Genomic DNA, 24,022 nt, shown 5'->3' on the forward strand with positions numbered 1-24,022 from the left:
TGGATTATAACCCAAAGTCTAAAACAAATATCTAGAGTCCACACTGATATAAATAAATAAATGAGGCAGAAGAGACAAATCTCCCTTCAAAAGAACTCCAAATAATTTATGCAGACAGTCCGCCCTCAAGGAGGGTGAGCGTAACTCCTCCCTAGCTAAGTGTGGGCTGTGCCTCGTGACTTCCTTCCAAAGTGCACAGTGTGGAAGGGGAAAAGGATAACTTCACAGTTGAAAAACCTGACACTATCTTAGCCAGGTGATCAAGGTCAACATCAACAATGATTAATCATGTTGAAGTGATGGGATGAGAATGGAATTTTACTTCTATGGTCTTCCTCCCCCAAATCTACAACCACAGCCTGGTCATCAGACAAATTCCAATAGAGGAGTAGCCTACAAAATACCTGATCAACCCTGCTCAAAAAACTGTCAAGGCCATCAAAATTCTGAAAAACTGCCACAGACAAGAGGAGCTAAAGGGGACATGATGACTAAATGTACTGTAGTATCCTTGATTGATCCTGGAACAGAAAAAGATGCTAGGTAAAATTAAGGAAATCTGAAAAAAAAAACCCACAATGGCCTTTAGTTCATAATGTATCAACATTGATTCATTAATTGAAACAAATATATCATATTATTGTAAAAGGATAAAAATAGGAGAAATAGGTGCAGGGTATATGGGAACTTCCTATAAACAAAACTCATAAAAAGTAAAGTCTCATATAAAAAACAGAAACCCATTAGCAGTCATTACCCATTCTACCCTGTCCCCAGTCCCTGACAATCACAAAGCTACTTTTGTTTCCATAGATTTGCCTATTCTGGATATTTCATATACATAGAATCATACAATATTCGTCTTTTGTGACAGACTTTTTTCACTTAGCATAAAGTCTTCTAAGTTCATCCACGTTTTAGCGTGTATCAGTAATCTATTTCTTTTTATGGCTAATGTTCCACTGGATGGATGTACCACATTTTGTTTATCCATTTCTCAGTTAATGGATATTTGGGTGGTTTATGCCTTTTGGCTATTGAGAGTAATGCTGCTACGGATACCTGTGGACAAGTTTTCATGGGCATATGCTTGCATTGCTCTCGTTATATACCTAGGAGAAGTATTGCTGATTATGTGGTAACTTCGTGTTTACCTTTTTGAAAGATTGCCAGATTGTTTTCCAAAGTGGCCACACCATTTTACGTTTACACCAAAAGTGTATTAGGATTCTGTTTTCTCCACATTCTTGCCAGCACTTACTTTATCTGTCTTTTTTATATTAGTCATCTTAGTGGATGTGAAGTGATATCTTAGTTTGCATTGTTCTAATTACTAATGTTGTGCAACAAATTTTCATGTGCTAATTGGATATTTGTGTATCTTCTTGGGAGAAATGTCTGTTCAGATCCTTTTTCCATTTTTAAAATTCAACTGTATATCTTCTTATTAAGTTGTAAGAATTCTTTCTATATTCTAGATACAAATCCTTTGTCAGATACATGATTTACAAATATTTTCTGCCATTCTGTGCATTGGCTTTCCAGTTCTTAACTGTGTCCTTAGAAGCACAAACATCTCTAATTTTGATGAAGTCAAATTTATCTATTTTTTTTTCTTTTGTTGCTTGTGATTTTGATGTCATAGATAAGAAACCATTGTCTAATCCAAGGTCTCAAAGATTTGTACCATGTTTAATTCTGAGTATTAAAGTTTTAGCTCACATTTAGATCCTTGATGATTTTGAGTTAATTTTTAAATTTGATGTGAAGTAAGGGTCCAGCTTCATTCTTTTGCCTGTGAATATCCAGGTGTATCTTCCCCATTTGTTGAAATGACTATTCTTTTCCCATTGAATTTTCTTGGCATTCTTGTTGAAAATCAACTGATTTTAAGTGTGAGGGTTTACTTCTGGACTTTCAGTTCTATACCGTTGATCTATCTGTCTATCCTTATGCCAGTGCCACACTGCCTTGATTACTGTAACTTTGTAGTTAGCCTCTGTCCTACGAGTGGGGGCTGAGTGGAAAAAGGGAGCCTCTGACCTTTCAGCCATACTCCCCAGGAAATTAGCTTCTGCAACTTAGAGCTGAAGGGAATGAGAAATGCTGGTGGCTTTCTCTGGCTGGTGAGTACTGTATCCCTAGACCGGCACCCCAGGGGAGATGAGCTCCTTCTTGGCTATAGCCACCAGAGTGGAGCTGCTGTCTCCAGGACAGGGAAGGAAGGAGGCGAGGGAGAAAGTGGGCTGTGATTCAAGGGCCACAGACTCTTGCTGTTCATACCAAGATTTAATAGATTTTCTTGGATAAATGTTTCTTACTTTTCAGAGACTTTAAATGGTTGCTTTTTAAAAATAATTTGCACCAGTTATGGTTGATTAGTTGGGGAATGGGTCCATGGAGCAGCTTGTGCTATCATTTTGAAAATTTTCTTCCCCTTGGCCTTGCCTATTGCTTGTTTTCATGAATTTTTTAATGTTCAAGAATTCATATGTTGAACTCCATCCAAAGATTGGTGTCCTTGGTCCTGGGCTCTTCTGTCACATAGTGACCTCTCCTTCTCTTCTGGGTTCTGCTGATGTTCTGTTTCTGGCTTCTCACCCTGGTTTTCTCTCATATCTGTCTGAATTTCATTCTGCTTACAAAGGACTCCAATAATAGGATTAAGACCCATCCTGTGTGAATTGGGCCACATCTTAATTGAATTAGCAGCATCAAAAGAGCCCACCTACACTGGATCCACAGATTCATACCCATAGTAAAGGATTGAGTTTAAGAACATGCTTTACTTTTTTTTAAAATGTACTTTTCATTTATTTTTAAAAGATACTTAATTTACATAAAAAGTTACATAAAATAATATAAGGGATTCCCCTATGCCCCAGTCCCCACACCTCCCACCCTACCCCACATTAACAGCTTCTTTCATTAGTGTGGTACATTCATTGCAATTGATGAACACATTTTGGAACATTCACTAATCATGAGTTATAGTTTACACTGTAGTTTACACTCTCTCCCACTCAATTCTGTAGGTTATAGCTGTGTATATATATAATATCCCGTATCTGTCATTCCAGTGTCACTCAGGACAATTCCAAGTCCTGAAATTGCTCCTGTATTACACCTTTTTGTCCCTCTCCCTGACTTCAGCACCTCCAATGGCCACGGTCTCCACATCAATGATATAATTTCTTCCATTGCTAGAATCACAATAAGTCTATAGTAGAATACCAGTAAGTCCACTCTAGTCCATACTTTATTCCCCAATCCTGAGGATTCTGGGATGGCGATGCACACTCCACCTCTAATTGAGAAAGGGATTCAGTCCCATATGGCTGATGGATGGGACCCTCTTGCTTGCAGTTGTATACTCTCTCAGTTCCTTGGTGTGGTAGATGTCATCCTCACCTCCTTGTTAGTTGTCCTGGGTGAGTCCAATGAACTGGAAAGTAGATGTTGCAACTCTGCTGAGGGTCAGGGCCCAGCTGGCACATGGACAGCCCAAAGATTCAAGTCTCTTGGATGTACATCTACCAGCTCCAGCACCAACTGTAGAAGAACATGCTTTTCTGAGCTGCATAGTAAAATACATAGCTCCAAACGACCACAGAGGGCTTCTCAGCACATAGTTTCATTAAAGAGTCAGGACAGGTGGCAAATATTGCAATATTTCCCTTTAAAAACAAACAAGCCCTTTTAGACTCCTTTGAATTCCCAGGAATGTGGAAGGCCTCTGATAATGTCCCTGCCCCACCCCATCTTATTGCTTTAGTGCTCTAATCAAAAAGCACCATAAGAATACCTTATTATTCTCTAAGACCTAGAAAATTTGGATGCTACAGGATGACACATATAAAAAGTGTTTTATACACAAGAATATATACACAAACTCAAAGAGCACACCAAAATTATAATTTCACAATATTATTGCTTAGACGAGGCTGAAGTTATTATTTCATTTCTTTAAAGTAAATCAACTGAAAAGTAGCCCATAGACATAGCAAAAATTATGAAAGTGGCGTAAATTCAAATGATTGAACTTTGAAGAAAGGTGTTAAACATCATGTACAAATTTTACATGATACCAAATCTGTTTAGACAAAAAAAAAATCTTGGTTGTTTGACTATGAGCACTTAAGGAAGTGCATTCAGAATTCTATCTTCTAATTAGTTGCACCGGATGGCTTAAAAAATAGGGGCCTCAGACAAAAGACAGAAGATAATGGTTCCTCTTCTTCCACCCACACAACCAGCTCATTTGTAGATCCAGGTGTGGGAAGTCTTTTCCTTTTCATCCTTTTTACAGCACTATCAGGATTAGCTCGAATGAGCAGACAGTCCCAGTTGACTTAAAAGAGGAGCATCTGCAGGCGCCTGCTGAATTATACAGTCAGCAGGACAGAGGTTAATTAGGGGAGAACCAGCAGAGCCACAGTTCAGATGGACCCAGAGCCTCTGGTCAATTGCTGATAATATCACCGTTTTCAACCTGCGGGGGAGGTCCTGTGATCAGTTCACCGGTGGGTCGCTCTCTAGACCCCTGGTGTATATAAACTCAGCCTTGTGTTCTGTTGTCATCTCTTTTAAGGAGGTGTTGTCCTAAACCAGTTTCAAGCTTCTAAGTATGTGAGATCAGGCTGCTACTGAAACAGCTCTGTACCTCTCGGGTCAGCCTTACCCATGGCTTTCACACTTCTGTCTGTGTGTCTCCTCTTCCTGGTCAATCTTACCTCCCCTTCCTGCTCCTCCCTCTGAGAAGAGGATCAATTTTCAAGGAAATGGACACACTCCATTTCCCTGTTTAAAAGAAAGTAAAAATTTCTCTGAAAATCAAACCAAGCCTAAGCAAACAGGACAGGGAGCCTACGTCCCTCCTTCTCCCTCCACCCCTTGAGTCAATGCCAACTGTCCTTATTCTTCTCTGTCTTGTTTAACCAGTTCTGCCAGTGAACTTCTAAGTGACAGTGTTAACCGACATGGATTTTGAGTTTTCTTGCCTCACCTGCACCTTGTTAGAAGATCTAAATAATTGGGCAAAACAAGGATACAGAATCGAGAAATCAAAGAAGCAGTGGGCCTAGAAATTTCTTGGTATAAGGGCAGGACTGCCCACAATTCTTTGACACGTATGTGTGGTAATAATATACCTAGGCTAGGATCCTGCCTGTGGGCCTCCTAGCATCTCCTGGCCTCACCTGTGTCCCAGGCCCTCAGGTTCTGAGCTGCCGGCTGAGGGGCAAGAGCCCGTGCAGTACAGCAGGGCTGCACGGGTCCCCTTGTGCTCTTCCGTTCTTCCACATTTGATCCCATATGATGTTTTACCTTAGGTGACAGGAAAGGGCCAGGTGACCCAGGCTGGAAGGATATGGGAGTTAACGCCCCATGGAGTGAATTTTTGACACAGGTGAAACAGACAGAATTGAGTCAGCAGAAAAACTTTCTTTTTATTCCCTTCTGTGAGGTAGCCTTGGGAGGGATGGTTTTCCATACAGTTTGCCTGGAGACATTCTGCACCTGTCAAGTAACTGGCCAGGTCACTTTGTGACTTGCCGTGATGCAGCAGCCCATGGGGTAATGCATGCCCTTGTGTTTGCTTGCCATCCTTTCTTCACTTCCTTTTCCTGCACTCTTTCTTCCCGGTGATTGCACTTCCCAGTAAAGCATTAACACCTTAGCGCTTAACCTTGTCCCAATTTTTTTTTTGGGGGCGAGCACCTTCCAAGATACATCTGAAATCTTACAGGACGAAATATTCTGCCCCTTCATATCTAAAAATGTTTTGGTGTTTGCCAAATTATTTGATTCTTTCCTTGTTTTTTTCTTCAAGAAAATTCTAGAAATGGGATATATAAGATTAAAGAAAGTTTCAGCTCTTTAATTCAATTTTTAATTTTCTGTCTTTCCTTTACTGTCCTAACTTTCCAATTCATTTAAAGTCCCTAGTTTTGTGTTTCCTTTCTTCTCTGCCTCACAAAATCTGACGTCACCTTCCAAGTCCGGTTAAATGTCACCTTCCCAGGGAAGCCTTTTCTGCCACGGCTGGCTCACACCTGCCATGCTGGTCGGCACTGTCTCAAGGCAGATGTAACACAGCCTTCATCCGTGCTTCCTAGAGGCCTTACATCGGGTTCCTGTTCATTGGAGACAACATGACCATAAGCTCCCCTCTCCCCAGGCTTACTGATTATTTAATCCCCAGGACCAGCCAATAGAAGGTGCTCAGTAATGTCCGCTGAGTGTTCTCCTTTCTGCATCTGTTATTGCTGTATCTTTCTCAGTCCAGACAGGCCCACATCACCCCTGGACGGTACAGTGACCTCAGTCTCCTGCAGCCAGTCTACTTCTGACACTGTCATTTGCATAAAGCCACAGCTGCTCTTCTTAAAAATTTGTATGCATCCTTTTATCCCTCGGCCTCCAGCACCTATAGAAAAAGGGATAGTGTAATATAGAAATAATAGAAATGTACGAAGCAAGGACACAAGTAGCACTTAATACATGTAAGATTCATTAAAGCTGATGCAAATGCCTTTGTCTGATGTTCCAGGTCCAGCTCAACTCTAACTCCGAAGCCCCTGACATGAATTCACCATTCTGCTCAGACTTGGCTCCCATTTGCCTGTCTCACCCTATTCAACTGTCTCCTCCCCAGAAGTAACTCCTGACTCCCCTGTACCTGTCTAAATCCTGTTCATCTTTCAATCTTCTACCTCACAGGGCTTTGTGAAGCTGCTGTATACAGGCACATGTCCTCCTTAACTCAGTTTTTGCAGCATTTGACCTGTGCCACCCACTTTCTTGGACTTGAGATCTGATTGTTTTAGGCATTCTCCTTTTCTTTTCTCAATAGACCACAAACTTCCCCAGAGCAGGAACAGTTTGATATTTTTAAAAACAATCTTAGTGCCCAGGCAAGTAAAGACTCAACAAATATTAGGTGATTAATTGCTACAGAAATCAGCCTGACCAAACCAGACATAAGAAGTTAATGATCAAAGGGTAGTTTGTTATTTAAAAGAAAAATAAGACTCATAGTCATTAGATTTTAAATTAAAAAGAGGAATTTTCTGTTATTTATTCTTATGTCAGCATTTAAGGAGAAAAACACAACACGTTTTTCTATATGTCTGGAAAGGGAAATGCCACTATAAGTTAAAATAGTTCATTAAAGCGTTCTCCTGCTCCCCGTCCTGACATATGCTATGAATCTTCACAGCAGTCAGGTACAACTTTTTCCAATTAATTTTTCTTTTTTGTTTTAGTGGCAGTCAGTTTTTCTAGTAGTCATTTTTCTAAGTCAAACTCTTTAATTAAAAATGGAATGAAAAATCTGATTAAAATCTAAGTTGGCGCAAGGAGCCATGGTCTTCTTGTTTGCTCTTTACAGGTACATAATTAATGCCCAAAATTGCTACATTAAAACTTTCAGTCTGTTTTCCTTACCTAAGGGGTATAAAAAGGTCTGGGGCTTTGAACCAAATTTGGAAACTATTGCATATTCAACGTCAAGCATTTCAAGACCAACAATAGGTTATGAAGTAAATTTCCAAAACGATTTCATTTTTGAGCAATTCCGAAAGACAAGCATATAATTTCTTTCCTATTGGTTGCCTTTCCCACCCTAACCTGTCATTTAAATAAATTCTATACATATCTTAAAACACATTCTGAGTGATAGTGCTCTGCCACAATCAAGGAAAAAGCCAATTAATTTTAAATATGTAAATGAGTGCTCATTAAGAAAAAGGTGAAGTGGCTTATCTGTGCTTACCTTAAAAAATGTTTTTTTCCAGAAGTCTTTCTGATCATAACTTTTTTTTTTTTGAAACTGGGACCTCGTACTTGGGAATCAGGTGCTCAAACCACTGAGCTATACCTGCTCCCTCTGATGATAATTTTTTAAAGGTTGGATCTGGAAACAGAAATATTAATATCACATGCCAAAACAAAAAACAACAAAAAACAACAAAAAAACGGAACCATCTAATTCTCATGTAGTGTCTCAGGTGGGTGAATTAATAAGTTCCATAAAAAATTTATAAAAACCATCAGGGATATTTGAATTAGACCTAAAGCTGAGAGAGAACAAAGGTTGCGGAAATGGGGAGTATTTATGAGAAAGAAATAGAAGTTACTCAGGCGTGTTGTTTTTTGAGCTCAGCTTGTGGGGGTCAGAGAGGGTAGCTGGCCCTATTGCTGTTGTCTACAGATTGAAATTGGCTGCCGCAGGCAAAGGTCACCCCATGGTATCAATTACTTGCTGCTACCTGAAAAATTTAATTTCATGCCCTGCAGTAGATCTGCTTTCTTCTCCAGCATGAATGGCAACTGTCCCTGATTGGTAACAAGAATAACTCATTTCCTTAGGGTCATTAGACTCTAGAAGCTTCTTCATTCAGAAAAGCCTCTGCGATTGCTGGCATAGCACTAATATGCCGAGTGAATGCCATAAAAGCTCTCTCTTTGTCCTCTTCTTAACCTTTTAAGATACTCTTTGGTCTCTGATTTGTAGTGGGTTCAAGCTAACCCCTGGTATACAACTGATATTTAGGTTAATGTAGATTTCTCCATGGAATGCCTCAAAGAAGGAAATGTCCAAGGATGTTAGCAAAGGGAGAAAGTCTGTATTTTCAGACAAGAATTCTGGTTGAAGGAAAAGCTGTACTTGGTTTATTTTTGCCTAGAAATATTGTCAAGAGTTAGTTAAGATAGACTTCTCTTTCTCTCACACACACACACTGTTTTCGTTTCCTGCATCTTAAAACAAATACCATACAGTGGATTGGCTTAAATAAGGGGAATTTATCAGCTTACAGTTTTCAGGCTAGGAGAAGTCCAAAACTGTGGTGTCAGTAAGATGATGCTTTCTCTCTGAAGACTGTGGTGTGGGGCTGGCCCCTTGGTATTTGACTCTTCTGTCACATGGCAATGCACAGGGTGGCATCTTCTTCTTTTTCTTTCTTCCCTGTCCAATTTCCTTTGCTTCTAAGTCCTTGGGCCCCTTTTCAGTTTGGGCACACCTTAGTTAATAACATCTTCCTAGGTCCTTGAATCCCCAGCATATTTCCTTTCAAATCATAGTCATTGGAAAGATGAGGAAGAGCTGTTTCTAATAATGAGATTAATATTGTACCAGGAGCTGATAAGAATATTCAAAACAAAGAAACAAACAAACAAGCAAAGAACAAGTATTTTCTACTTGGTCTGCCCATTATTGACCTGGTTAAGAGATAGAAGACCGTGAATGCAAAACTGCTAGAAATCCTTTATGGTAAATGACCAAAGGGAAACATCTTTAAATAGATCATATAAATGTTCCTCACTTTTGTTAGCTTTGTTCCCTTGGTCTTAGTTCTAATTCCTAAAAGTTCTTCAAAGCTTTATCAGCATTGCAAAGAAAGAGTAAGATTATAACTCAATAGGCAATGTACATTCCACAGTATCTAAAATTTTTAAAAAGTAATAAAAATTTGGATTCATTAAATGATATCCCTTGTGGAGCATTTGTATGGAGATCTTTGCACACAAATACACAACATACTTAATACCTTAACCATGTAGTTGTTACTAGAAACCTTGAGTCTGCTTGCCTATAATAGAAGTCATTGGAGAACATAAAGTGGACCTGATGTGTAACTTCTTTCTCTCTAAATAACCCTGTCAATACTCATGAATAAATCAAATCCACCCAAGTCATAAAAGCATGTAAGGAAAAAAGAGAATAGCCTCCAGGACTTTAAGCATTAGGTACCTCAGTGGGTAGGGGAAGTGTGGGGGTGGAGAAGGTGGGTGAGAATGCTTCTTCTCTAGTTAGTTTCAAAAACAATGGTTCATCTGAGAAGAGCTGTCATTGATAGAGGAAGCAGCAGTATTTCCTGCTGAGCATCAGGGGTCTTTAAATTATTCCATCCCTTTTTGATACAAAAGGCTCAAAACTCTACCCCTCCTTCTCCCCCATGCTAAGAAATAAATGAACTAATTAATCATGTGTTGCATTAAATGGGTTAACCACCACCACAACCTAAGTAATATTTTCAATGCAAGTTGAGTGAAACATTAATACTTTCAAAGCAAAACAAAATTTCCCAGAGAAGAAAAATTACGTATCTTGATTCTTTAGATGTACTCATGGAGGAACACATGAAAGATTTTCTATTGTTCAGTACAAAAAAATTGGAACTCAAAAAGCAATGCAATTCACTCCAGGTCTCACAGCATTTTCGAGTCAGAATTGTTATTAAAATTCAAGTCTCTTAAATCTGGGAAAATTTGAGGATCAAAACAAATGATTGTAGTGCATTATAGCCCATTGAATACAATAAAATTCCAAGTCCATGCTTATATAAGTAAATAAATAAATGGGGGAGAAGGGAAAGTTCTTCTTTAACTAGAATGACAATACATTTAGAAGTAACAATGGATGCTGTAACTACAGAATGAATGTTTTGATGGGAAACAGGATATTTACAAACTCTCAAAGGATTTCTCTACAATTTATTTATTAATTACAAAGGGGAAAATAACTTTATAATGGAGAAATCTGGTGAACACCACTAGCCAAATGATCAAAGTTATCATCACCAATATTGGGAAAAACTGACATCTGCCTCCTGATGTGATGCTCTGTGAAGGACACGGTATCATTTCTGTGGTACTCTTGCCAAAGATGCATAGGCAACATCAGACAAATCCAAATTGAGGGACATTCTGCAAAGTACCTGGCCTGTACCTTTAAAAAATTTCAAGGTCAAGAAAGAGAAAAAAAAAAAGACTGGGAAACGGACTTTGGCCCAGTGGTTAGGGCATCTGTCTACCACGTGGGAGGCCGGCCGTTCAAGCCCCCGGCCTCCTTGACCCGTGTGGAGCTGGCCCATGCGCAGTGCTGATGCGCGCAAGGAGTGCGGTGCCACACAGGGGTGTCCCCCGCGTAGGGGAGCCCCATGCACAAGGAGTGCACCCATAAGGAGAGCCACCCAGCGCGAAGGAGGGAGCAGCCTGCCGAGGAATGGCGCCGCCCACACTTCCCGAGCCGCTGACGACAACAAAAGCGGACAAAGAAACAAGACGCAGCAAAAAGACACAGAAAACAGACAACCGGGGGAGGGGAGGGGAATTAAATAAATAAAAATAAATCTTTAAAAAAAAAAAAAAAAGACTGAAGAACTGTTTCAGATGAAAGGGGAATAAAGAGATGTGACAGGGAAGCGGACTTGACCCAGTGGTCAGGGCATCTGTCTACCACATGGGAGGTCTGCGGTTCAAACCCCGGGCCTCCCTGACCTGTGCAGAGCTGGCCCATGCGGAGTGCTGATGCACGCAAGGAGTGCCGTGCCACGCAAAGGTGTCCCCCACGTAGAGGAACCCCACACGCAAGGAGTGTGTCCCATAAGGACAGCCGCCCAGCGCGAAAGAAAGTGCAGCCTGCCTAAGAATGGCACCGCATACATGGAGAGCTGACACAGCAAGATGACACAACAAAAAGAAACACAGATTCCCGTGCCGCTGACAACAACAGAAGCGGACAAAGAAGATGCAGCAAATAGACACAGAGAACAGACAACTGGGGTGGGGGGGAAGAGGAGAGAAATAAATAAATAAAATAAATCTTAAAAAAAAAAGAAAGAGATGAAATGTAATGATTGATCCTAAATTGGATCCAGAACCACACACAGAAAAGAGTGTTAAACAACCTTAGTAGAACAAATGACACAATTTTAATATGGAATGTGGATTAGATAATAGTATTTTTACCAATGTACACTTTTCTAATTTTGATAATTGTACTGTGTTTATATAAGAGAATGTCCTTGCTCTTCGGAAATACACACTGAAGTACTTAGGGGAATGATGTTTCCAATTTACTCTCAAATGGTTTCAGAAAAAATATGCGTGGATAGATGGTAGATGATAGATAGCAGAATTATAAAGCAAATGAGACAAAATGTAAACAATCAGAGAATCATATAAAGAGTATATGGAGGTCTAGGAATTACTTTTTATACTTTCCTATAAATTTGAAATTATGTATAAAAAAGTAATATAAAATAATCAAGGCTCCTTACTCCTAGACCAGAGGCTACTTCAACACATTTAAGAATAAGAATCTTTTCAAAATCCTCAAGGTTTTCATTTATGTAACCTAAGCCTTGTATGGAAATAGAAGTATTACCCATTTCTCTTCAATGGAATTAGATGCAAAGGCTGATGACTATGAGGATGAAATCTTCAGGAAACCCAACACTTCCTCACTGACAACCATAACATTTACGATTAAACAGGTTGGAGAACTTGAGCACCCCAAAGTGTAGGTGTACTTTACTCTTCAGCACAGTGTAGGCTACCTTAGTCTTACTCAACACATGTGGATTCATCCCCCATGTGACAGCCCCTTTAACCAATACTCTTCTGTGAGTAAATCCCAAGAGTCTCTTTGAGCAATTTTTCCTTTCAGTCATCAGTCTGGAAACAAGAAAATTGGTAAAGCATGGAGCTGGTTTCAGACACCAACCAGTACATGACAGCAGTGATCTTTGTCTTTTTCCTTTTGGGAGTTGACTACCTTTTTAACAGCGATGCAATTGAAACTCTTTTTGACCCTGTTACCCCTTTCCCATATGCCCTCATCCCAGACACACAACTCTAAGCTTATTAAAACATTTGAACAGACATATATATAAAAGAATCTTGTTTCAATAAGGAGAATTTCCACAACATCCATTGCAATAAAGACATCCAGTTTTATTCCAAATATTTCACCATAAAAAAGGCACCTTTGTACCATGTTAACATCTAAAATAGGGAGTAATTTATGTGTTTATTTTACAACATAAACTGGTGATTCAGACATCTTTGATGAGAGGAAGATATTTAGCCTAGAGATCTAATACTGTAGAAGTTCAGAAGCCTGATACCTGAAAGGATATTATAAACAGGTTCTTAAAAGCTAATGCAGATTAATACAGCATTAGGGCATGCATTTTTGATGGTTTCTTCAGTATTTCTTGTGAAAAGAGATCCCCAAAGACTCCTGAAATAGTGCTCCTGAGACTTTGTTAATAAATGCTGAGCTCTGGGGTAGCCTTTTCATGCTTTCTCCAGCATCATGCTTCTTTCTAGACTTACAAATTCATAAACTCTGGAATATCCCTAAGTAAAGCAGACCTTGAGATTCTTTCATTTCACTTTTGAACAGCTTCCCTTCTATGTTTTACATATTACCAACTTTATACTTCTCTGCTACGTAATGAATACAAAAAAAAAAAAAAACTTCTTCAAACCATTACTAACCTTCCAGCAAACTGTTTCGTTTGGCCTCATTGCCCTCTTAGTGCAACAATGTTTGTGCATTTGTTTAAATATGTTATTATATTTGTCCTTATAACTTTATTAAAAAAACAAAAACAAAAAACCAGAAAAGCAGAATGCTGGTATAGCAAAAAAAAGTCTAGGTCTTATAAACTCAATACAACTAAAACAAGGATGAAAATCATTAAATGTAACAAGAGGCAAATCTTTGCTTCAGTAAGACATGCTTTTAATAAAGTTGATTACTTCTACTTAGAGTGGAAGAATAAAAGAACAAAATTAAAACACATGAATGAAATTTTGGGACTACTTTATTGAAATTGTCTCTCAAAAAAACTTCATGTTTTTTTTTTAGCTCTCTGAGAAAAGAACTGCCCCTTATGATTTGTCAGCTCATTTTATGACTTTCACACATTTGACCTCTAGATATATTTTTGGGAGCTTTATGTAATAGAATAAAGCAGGCACTTGCAAACCACAGCCTATGGGCCAAAACCTGCTCACTTAGTGTTGCCAGATAAAATACAGGACACCCAGTTAAATTTGAATTTCAGATAAATACTTTTTTTAGTATAGTCATGTCTCCATGTTTTTCTGAAATTCATATTTGACTGGGCAACCTGTATTGTTATTTGCTAAATATGGCGACCCTTTGCCTACTGCTGGCTTTTGTAAATAATGTTTTTTTCAGAATATAGCCACACTCCTTTGTTTATGGTTGCCTCTGACTGCTTTTGTGCAACGGTGGCACAGACAGGGACACAGACATGCAATGCCTAAAATATTTAATACCTGGCTCTTTACAGGAAATATTTTCAGCCCATGAAATAAAGAACAGATTCAGAAAAGTGGGGCTTCTGCCCCAGGTCTATATCTCAGGACCTCTGTGCTTATGTGTACCTACCTCTAAATTTTCTAAGCCTCCTTCTTGGCTCTGAGATCATCCTGACCAGTAGTAGTGTCTGGGCGAAGGGTCACATGTGGGTCCTGACTCCCATTTCTCCCCTTTGGGGCTCTCTCAACCCTCACCCCCCATGTACATCCCAAGGAGCTGCAGGCCTCTCCCTGGTGGATTGTTCCGGGACCCTGAGGCCAGCCTCAGGTGCGGGAACGTGGCTTGGTGAACGGATTGCTCCTTCTGATCAGCATGTTGTTCCTTTCATGGGACTGGGCTTCCAGGATGGCGCTGATGCGCTGATCTGGGGAAGCTCTCACTTGCATTTAGCATAGGTTAAGTTCAGGGCTCTGGGCTACCAGAGGTCCACCAGCAACCCTTGGCATTTAGTGAATGGTTGGCTCATGCTTCTCTCTTGCCCATTCATGTTCTGATCAGGGACCTGCTTCTGGGCTACAGGACCTGATGGTGGCAGGGATGGTACCAGGCTTCCTTTAACCTTCTGTACCACTGCTGCTGGTGCCCAGGCAGTAGCCCATCCCTCAACAGAACCCAGGGAGTCCTCCAAGAGTGACTCCTGTTTCCATCAAGGCTTTCAAGACCTTTGCTTCATGACACTGGCCTTTCTTGTTTTATGTCCTCTTTTGCCTTTGATAGATGTGGTGAACTTGTGTTCTCCCAGTGGGTCTTAAGCCTTGCTGGGCAAATGATGGGCATTCTTCGTATGAATCGGATTGCTCCTCTTGCTCCACCAGGCACCCTTGCCCATCTTCCCTGCTGACAAAAGTATGCGGAAGGCAGGCCAGCATGGGAAGAAATCACATTCTAGGACTGTACTGACTGTGGTCAAAAGAGTTCAAGAAAAGACATTGCTGGAAGATGTGTTGTTCTGTGTTTATGCTATAAAATTCCAGTGAATTTAACATGACCAGAAAATGAATTATATGCACATTTTCCTGCATACTCTGGGTAAGATTTGCATTTGTGGTCATCACCAATGAAGCACAGCAGTCACATTTGAGAGTCGTTGGAAGCCAGTATTCACAAACAGCACCATGGGTGGTGCAGCCAGCCTTAAATCAACAGTATCAGCCAACTGCTGAGGCAAGAAGGTATGTATTATTTCAACACAAATAGGTTCTGAAGAGCCCTGGCATTGTGAGGCATAACAGCACTGCTGCAGCACTGCTCCCTTTTTCTTGTGGTGGGAGATATGAAATTAGCCAGAAAGAGTGCATTGGGCAAGAGATGGTGTCAGGACACTATGAAGACTCTTCATTTGCACTGACAGAAGAATATGCAAAGACAGAAGGATCTCCTTTGTGCCTATTATGCCCAATCTTCAATGATAAATCACTGTACCTCATATGGATTCTGTAATATATATTTTTTTAATTAATTAATTTTAAAGAAATCTTAGATTATACAAATGTTACATTGTAATATATTTTTAAATCAAGTTATTTGTATAGATGAAGGCCCCATGCAAGGTAGGGTTTGCCTTGCCAGTGGTGAGGTCTTACTTTGATGATGATATTAATAACTTGAGAAGATTTACAAAGAGAATTCCCCAGAAATGGCAATACCTCTCTGTGCCTAAGTTTTTTCACCTTTCATTTGGCTGGACATTACTCTGCCTCACAGATGTATTGTGCGGATCAAATGAGCTAATATATAGGGAGGCTCTGTATAAACACCATAGTCCAGGTACAACAGAAGGCCTAATGTTGAGGTCACAGTAGAGAGAGGAAAGAATCGCGACCTTGAGGCCCAAAGACACATTCCAGGCACAGACTCTTCCACATTCAGCTGTGAGACCTGGGCAGGTCATTTACTCTCCATTTCATTCATTATAAAATGGAGAGACTAGTACCTGCTACCCTAGGAGAACATCTCAGCAAATCCTTCTAGTGAGGGTTTAAAGGGAAATGAGAAATTTTACAAAAGGAGTGTGCAAACTGTGACAGGATCATACAAAAGTAAAGTGTTTAAATTCTTTTCAGCTGGTCACAGATTATTGCAGTGACCCTTCACAGCAAGGTGTCAGCAAAAGTAGGGGCCCAATGGCTACTAAGAGGCTTCACTAGGGAGCGCTGAATCCAGATCTGACGCTCAGCCTAGCAGCCATTAGAAACTTAAACATCTTCAGTGCTCTGGGGTTGATTCATCTCACTAATTAAGACTCACAGAAGCTGATGCACAGCCAGAGTGTTAATTTATTATTTTACACTGAGAAATATTATTGCCAATGCAAGCAGACATACAAACTAGCTGGACTATGTCCTTACAGACAAGGTCCTGTAGGGGCCAAGTAAGCAGAAGCTTGTCCATAGTATTTGAGCTGGGTGAATTGGTTCTGTAATGGGAATATTTAATGCCATCAAGAATTGGCAGCCAAATGGGGGTGGACACCTTGGGATGCTATCTCTGGCCTAAAAGGGTATGCCCTCTCCTAAAGAGTGCTGAGATGGGTAGTGCCAACCTTTAGTTCTGATTCTTATTTATCTGGAGTAACACTTTCAGATAGGTCTTTTCCCTGCAAGGAAGCCGGAGTCACATGCTTGAGCCATTGCATATTTCTTTTCAAGTTCTTCTATCTGATGCTTTAACTCTCCAAGAGCAAAGTTACTCTCATTTGTGAATTCTTGGGGAACAGCTTCTATTCCTCTTGCTGGTGAGGTCTAACCTCTTCCACAAAGGATCTGAGGCTAACAGACAATGTGTTTGTCTTTATTTTATCTATGAGTGAAAGAGTAATTGACATTTGTGTCTCATCTTGGGTACTCATTTTGTTTCAACCCACTGGTGATCTCTCTGATTCCTTTTCCTCCCAGCCATGCAGGTTGAGATGCCCCCCTTTCCCATGCTCTTTTGTTTTGTTTTGCTTTTGTTTTTAAAATAAGATATATATTTTAAAAGATACTTAGATTATGTAAATGTTACACCCAAAACATAGGGATTACCATATGCCCCACTCCCCACACCTCCTACACCCTCCCACATAAACAACATCCTTCCTCAGTGTGCCACATTCATTGCAATTGATAAGTACATCCTAAGGCATTGCCACTGAGCATGGACCATGGTTCACATTGTAGTTTACACTCTCTCCTGCACAATTCTACATGTTATGGGAAGATATAAAATGACCTATATCTTTCATTGCAATGTCATTCAGGACAATTTCCAAGTTCCCCAAAAGTCCTTGTATTACACATGTTTTTCCCTCTCTCTGCCCCCAGAGCCTCCAGTGGCCACTGCTTCCACATCAATGTTGCAATTTCTTCCATTGCTAGAATCACACTAAGTCTATACTAGAATACCAATAAGTCCACTCTAGTCCATAGTTCATTCCCACTCTGCAGGATTCTGGGGTGGTGATATCTACTCTACCTCTAATTGAGAGGGGATTTTGAACTTACACAGCAGATAGATAGGACTCTCTTGCTTGCAGTTGTAGGCTCTCTCATTTCCTTGGCATGGTGGTTGTCAATCCTACCTCTTTGTTTGTTGTCCTGAGTGAGTCCAATGAACTGGAGAGTAGATGTTGCAACTCTGCTGAGGCTCTAGGCCCAGCTGGTAGCTGGACAGCCCAAAGATTCCAGTCTTTTGGATGTACACATACAAACTCCAGCACCAACTATAGATTCAAATGGAAGGGAAAGATGAGCCATATGTAGGGAAGCCATAATTGAGTCCAACTCTATCATTCTCAGAAGCACAAACTCCAAAGCAGAGCCCACTGGCAGAAGGTCTCGTAATATTTGTCCTTCAATGCCTGGCTTGCTTCACTCAACATAAGGTCCTCAAGGTTCATCCACGTTATCCCATGTGTTACACCGTATTCCTTCTTACCGTTGAATAATATTCCATTGTATGTATAGACCACATTTTGTTTATCCATTCATCTGTTGATGGGCATTTGGGTTGATTCCAACTTTTGGCAATAGTGAATAATGCCACTATGAACATTGGTGTTCATATATCTACTTGTTTCCTAGCTTTCAATACTTCTGGGTATATACCCAGCAGTGGAATTGCTTAATCATATGGCAGTTCTGTAGTTAGTTTTTTGAGGAACTGCCAAACTGTCCTCCAGAATGGCTGGACCATTCTGCATTCCCACCAGCAGTGGACGAAGGTTCCCATTACTCCGCATCCCATTTATAGTCCTCTGTTTCTTTAATAGTCTCCAGTCTAATGAGTGTAAGATGGTATCTCATTGTAGTTTTCATTTGCATTTCCCTAATAACTAGTGATGTTGAGCATCTTTCATGTGCTTTTTAGTCATTTGTATTTCTTCCTTGGAGAACTGTCTTTTCAAGGCACTGGCCCATTTTTTGCATGGGTTGTTGGTCTTTTTATTTTTGAGCTGTAGTACTTCTTTATATATGCTAGATATTAGGCTCCTATCAGATATATGGCTGCCAAATGTTTTCTTCCATTGGGTAGGCTGCCTTTTTACTTTCTTGATAACCTCCTTTGAGGTGTAAAAAGTTTTTAATTTTGAGGAGATCCCATTTATCTATTTTTCCTTTCATTGCTTGTGCTTTGGGTGTGAAGTTCATGAAACCATTTCCTATTACAAGGTCATGTAGATGCTTCCTTACATTATCTTCCAAGGTCTTTATGGTCTTGGCTCTTATATTTAGGTCTTTGATCCATCTTGAGTTGATTTTTGTATAAGGTGTGAGATGGCATTCCTCTCCTGTTCTTTTGGATATCCAGTTCTCCAAGCATCATTTATTGAAGAGGCCATTCTTCCCCATGGCCTTGTCAAATATCAGATGACTATATATAAGAATCTATATCAGAACTCTCAATTTATTTCCATTGGTCGGTAGTCTATCCTTGTGCCAGTATCATGTAGTTTTGGCAACTGTGGCTATATAGTATGTTTTAATCCCATGCTCTTTTAAGAGAACACTCCTTTAGGAATACATCTATACTTCGTTGTGCTTATTTTACATTTGTGTCTTTTCCTTTGAACATGAGCTCTTGAGGTTAGGGACCCTGAGTGATTACCTCTGAATTTCCCGGGAAGCAGTAGAGGGTGGGCAGGCTCTTGGTGCGTGGATTCAGGCTCTCTAATGTGTAGTCCCTGCTCCAGTGTTTCTTCTAACTTCTCTCAGCCTCAGTTTTCTCACCTCTAAAAAGAGGATATTAATACTACCTGCCTCATAGGTTGTTAGGAGGAGTATGGGGTGACCTATGTAAAATACTGACTACAGTATCTGCCACATAAAAACATGCTTTAAATGTTAGTGTTTAGTTAGTAGTTGATGTCTGGCACAATTACTCAATGAAATGTGTCCTGAGTGAATGAAGGAGTGATACACCCAAGCTTCGGAACTGAAGTAAAAAATAGAGCTCCAAAACCCACAAAATGGGTCCCTGCTAATAGCCCAATAGCACACAAAAGCATTTACTAAGCCTGACAGTCTAGAAGGAGGGATTCTGGTGACCACCACAGATGGTGGCGACCACATTCTAACCTGGGCTCCCTCAGGTTTTTAGTATCTCATTCTTCGCCCAAAGGAATATTCCTCCGGAAGTCCAGCAATGAAGACCCAATCCCACTGGATTACAGATTCATTGCGTGGGGAAAGAAAGGGAGAGATCATGGAATCCCTCCTTCCCCCTCACTTCAGAAGTGGGGAATTTAGGCCCAGAGGGCTGGGAGGCTTCTGAGGTTAAAGGATAATATTATTCTCGTGCTTTTCTGCCATCCCACTTAAAAAGTCAGGGTTAAATGGTTGGATGTGGGAGTAGGGACATACAGTGTCTCCATGTGTAAGAGCAAAGGTTAACTACAAAGTTTTAAGGCCTTTTTTGTGGGGGCAGGATTCTTAGAAGGGCTGCTTCAGCTCATAGGCACTGGCATATGTCATTGTGGCAGGCAGACACATCTTAAAACAAACCTCACAAATGCAATCCAAAACAAGCCCAAGTCGTAAGAACTGGTTCCTTACATTAGCTCATCAAGTTCATCCCCTCGTCAAAAAGTATCAAATCTTCAGGTAGAAGGCAAAACACTTGATCCTTTCCAGGCCCGGTAGATTTAACTTCTTCCCCTTCCAGAACTGATAAGATCTCAAAGAACCACATCGGCCTGGCTCACTGGAGGAGCTAGACCTTGCTCTGCTAAGAAGCTGGTAGTTGTTAGTGGGAGCTCGAGACCCCTGAACGGAGGGTTTTCAACTCCTGGCTGTACTTAGGTTTGGTTTTACATCAGGCGCTCTCCCCAGTGCTTACCTCACCGGCTTGTTATGTAGACCAAAGGGGACTGGGTCTAAAAGGGGGCTGAAAACAGCCACAGAGCTTTATGCAGATGGGATCTCTCCCTGTTCTTAAGGGCGTTGTTAATATACAACCTCCTAGAGCTTTCAGTTTGAATGTATTTATGACCTGTATATTTATAGGCTTTGCATGTGTGTGAATCTGATCAATAAAATGGGCTTGAATGATGGCTCCTCTTTCCTGGGAGAGAGAAGCCTGGCGATATCCAGATGCAGACCTGGAGGCTTCCAGTGCATTTGAGCAGTTACCTGCGGAGGAGGTCGAGTCTCCCCAGGCCCCAAGCCTCAGGGTCTGTTAACGATAATTAGGTCAGTCCCAGGGCCTCTCGCTAAGGGCTTGGTTCCCTGTAAAGTGCTCCTCAGGTACTCTTATCTGTGTCAATGAGTATTACTACTACTCTGCCTCTCTCACTGGTCTCCATCCCACTGCCCCCCATCTCCTTGTGTCAGAGCAGGCCCCAGTGGGCCCGAGAGGCCCAAGCTGCACAGTTTTATCTCACAGTACATCCTGTATCACGCTCAGGTGGAGCGTTCTCACAGCATACTACCTGAGTCCCAATATTTTCCAGTTTCCAAGCAATAGCTCTTCATTCTTATTTCCTGCCCACACTTATTTCTTGCCCTCCTATTGAGTCCAATAGGGCTACACCAGGAGCAAAATGCTGTACACAGAATTGCCTGGCCCTCCTGAGAGTGCTGGCTTTGCTTCAGCTCCTACTGGCTTCTTTCCTCCAGAAGGCCCCCCACCCCCACCCCAGGAGACTCCTGACCCTCTCTGCCCCATCAGGTTGTTTTTTTTGTGTTTTTTTTTTTTTCAGATATCCTCAAAAATGCCTGTAGCCCATTTAGACTTTACCTCCTACTCCCTCGCCATCTGCCTTTTAAAGTCTCCTTGATTTTCTGACACTCATTCATTCCCTGTATTTCTTTGAAGAGTATTTACAAGGTGACATGGCTCTCAAGTTGTAAAATGGAATTGTGTTGGAAATCCAAGCACTGCTGGATTAATTTAAAACCCTATAACTAGAAACATTAGGCCTACAGAAAATTGAGGGACTTGGTTCTCTGACTATAATTTCTCTAACAATAATCATCTAAATTCAGTTTGAAGAGATGATTTGATCCAAATACTAAAATAGACTTAAAGGATTTTATTAAAAATTATTTACTTACAAATTATACCTTACTGGAATTGAAGCATATTTTTTTTTATACCCCCAAATCACAAAGTAAACAGATACAATATGTAGATTCTTACCTAGTTCTCTGAGCATTAAGCCCTGGGAGCACCTGGCAGTCTGCAGGAACTGGAAGGCAGGGTGCTTCTGGCGTTGGCAGGGGGCAGCTGGGTGTGTGGGGCAAGGGATAGATGGGCCCTTGGAAACTTCCTCTCCCTTGACTTCCCAGATCTTCCTTCCCCTTAGCTTCTCTTGTTCTCCAGGATGGCCTTAATCTATCTCCATCTGTCCCCAAAGTATCTCCACTGTGAGTGTGTATGTGTGTGTGGGGAGGATGGTTAGATTGGGTGTTGGGAGGTAGGACAGGATCCAAAAAGAGATGGAAGAAGGCACCCAGATAAATTTGCTCTCCTTTGAAAGTTTTCAGCATCCTCTTTTCGCCTCAGAGACCAGTACAAAGTGCTCTTCTCTTGGAAAATTAGGATCCAAAAAAGAGTAAGTCCACAGCTCCTTATGCAACTTGGAGAGTCTACAGTGGGAATGGGAGAAGGAAGGAAGAAGGAGTGAAGGTGTGCCACCCTGCCCTCTCCTGATCCACCCCTTCAAAGTTCTCTCCTTCTGTCCCAATTCCCTTCATTCCAGCATTTAGAGCTTCAGGGGAGGTGGGGAAACTTCACCCCAGTGCAGGCAAACACCCTCCTGTAGAGTCGTTGGTAGGTCTTTGTGATTTATTTAATCAGAACACCAGAATCCCTGTGCCTGGGTTAAAATGAGTGGGCATGGGGTTTGTTGGAGGAGTGAAGAGGTCATTTCCGAGCTGTTTTGAAACCCTATTGGAAGTAGGTGAGGTATAAGTTATAAATCATAAAGGCATTATAATGGTTATCCTATAACAGAGGATTTAATAAAAGTCACCCTTTGATAAAATAATGTCACTATTGGAGTATTTGAGAGGGTTTCTAAAAGCATTAAGATTAATGTTTTAAAAGCTACATCTTCTGACTGCATTTTCCTATTTTATGTGGTTCTCTCAAGAGGACCTGATATGGTGTCCATGATAAAAACACTTTCAGACAGTAAGAGACTTTTGTCTGTGAGCCTGTCTTAAAGGACCCTTTTAAACTTCATATGCACTTATGCAAAAATGTGTGGCAGAAGCATATGCAAGTACACAAGTACATCTTCTAACTGATGTACCAGCAAAGGGAGAGAGCTCTGGAGATGCTGCTACTGCTAAAGGCCATGGTAAAAGCTGTGGGCCTCTGGGGCCCTGGAGAAGAGGAGATGGTGCAGAAAGGGAGGCAGAGAGTTCAAGCAAGCATCAGTTCTTCACATTTTTGCTGAGGACTCTGTGGCTAATGCCTCATTGCCAATATTTTGAAATCTAATCTACCCCTTAACTTTACGTTCAGCCGTGCTAAAATGCTTGCAGTTCCCTTAAAACCCCCCACACATGAGACCATTAGAACTTGTGCACAGATGCACCGTCCACTCCCTTCCCCAAAAACACATACAATTTTGTCTTCTTCCTGAAAAACTCTTCCCACTCCCATTCAGTGTTCCCTTCCTATGGGAGGCCTTTTCTGACTCCCCCACCTCTGCATTAGATGCCCCTCCTATGAGTCCCCGAAGGATTTCCTTCTTGGCCCAAACACTTATCCCACTGCCTGGTTCCTGTTTGACTCTTGTTATACTTTTTAACTTCTTTCCAGGTGCAGACTGCATCTGGAGCAGCACAGAATCCCCAATCCTAGTCCCAGGTCCAGGAGGAGCTCAGTAAATGTTGCTTGTCCCTGAGTGGAGTGGGCTCCCTATTGGAAAGTCACTGGACTAGAGTTAAAGAACCTGGAGCTGGGAAGCAGATGTGGCTCAACTGATAGAGCGTCCACCTACCATATAGGAGGTCCAGGGTTCAATACCCAGGGCCTCCTGGCCCACGTGGTGAACTGGCCCATGTGCAGTGTGGCTGCGTGCAAGGAATGCCGTGCCACGCAGGGGTGCCCCCTGCACAAGGAGTGAACCCTGCAAAGAGAGCTGCCATGCACGAAAAGTGCAAGCCACCCAGGAGTGGTGCCACACACACGGAGAGCTGACGCAGCAAGATGATGCAACAAAAAGAGACACAGATTCCCGGTGCTGCCTGACAAGAATGTAAGTGAACATAGAAGAACACACAGTGAATGGATACAGAGCAGAAAACAGGAGGGCGAAGGGGAGAGAATAAATAAAATAAATCTTAAAAAGAAAAAAAAGAACCTGGAGCTTCCTTCTCCATCAAGTACTAACTGGACTGTCACACAACCTGACTAAGTCTCAGTTTTAATCATTAGCAGAATGGGTTC

At 41.2% G+C, this 24,022-nt stretch overlaps 1 long non-coding RNA gene across 1 annotated transcript in view; it reads right to left on the reverse strand.

Annotated features, from left to right (window-relative positions):
• Nucleotides 1-2,884: 2,884 nt before the first annotated feature.
• Nucleotides 2,885-24,022, reverse strand: part of LOC139436666 (uncharacterized) — a 59,831-nt gene continuing 38,693 nt past the window's right edge. The window contains exons 2-4 of the long non-coding RNA XR_011646012.1: nucleotides 8,818-9,112; nucleotides 7,775-7,915; nucleotides 2,885-6,427 (exon numbers count right to left, since the gene is read on the reverse strand). This is a non-coding gene — a long non-coding RNA (uncharacterized lncRNA). The remainder of the gene's footprint in view (nucleotides 6,428-7,774; nucleotides 7,916-8,817; nucleotides 9,113-24,022) is intronic.

Source organism: Dasypus novemcinctus, chromosome 2, assembly GCF_030445035.2.
Source record: "Dasypus novemcinctus isolate mDasNov1 chromosome 2, mDasNov1.1.hap2, whole genome shotgun sequence".
Lineage (NCBI taxonomy): Eukaryota > Metazoa > Chordata > Mammalia > Cingulata > Dasypodidae > Dasypus > Dasypus novemcinctus.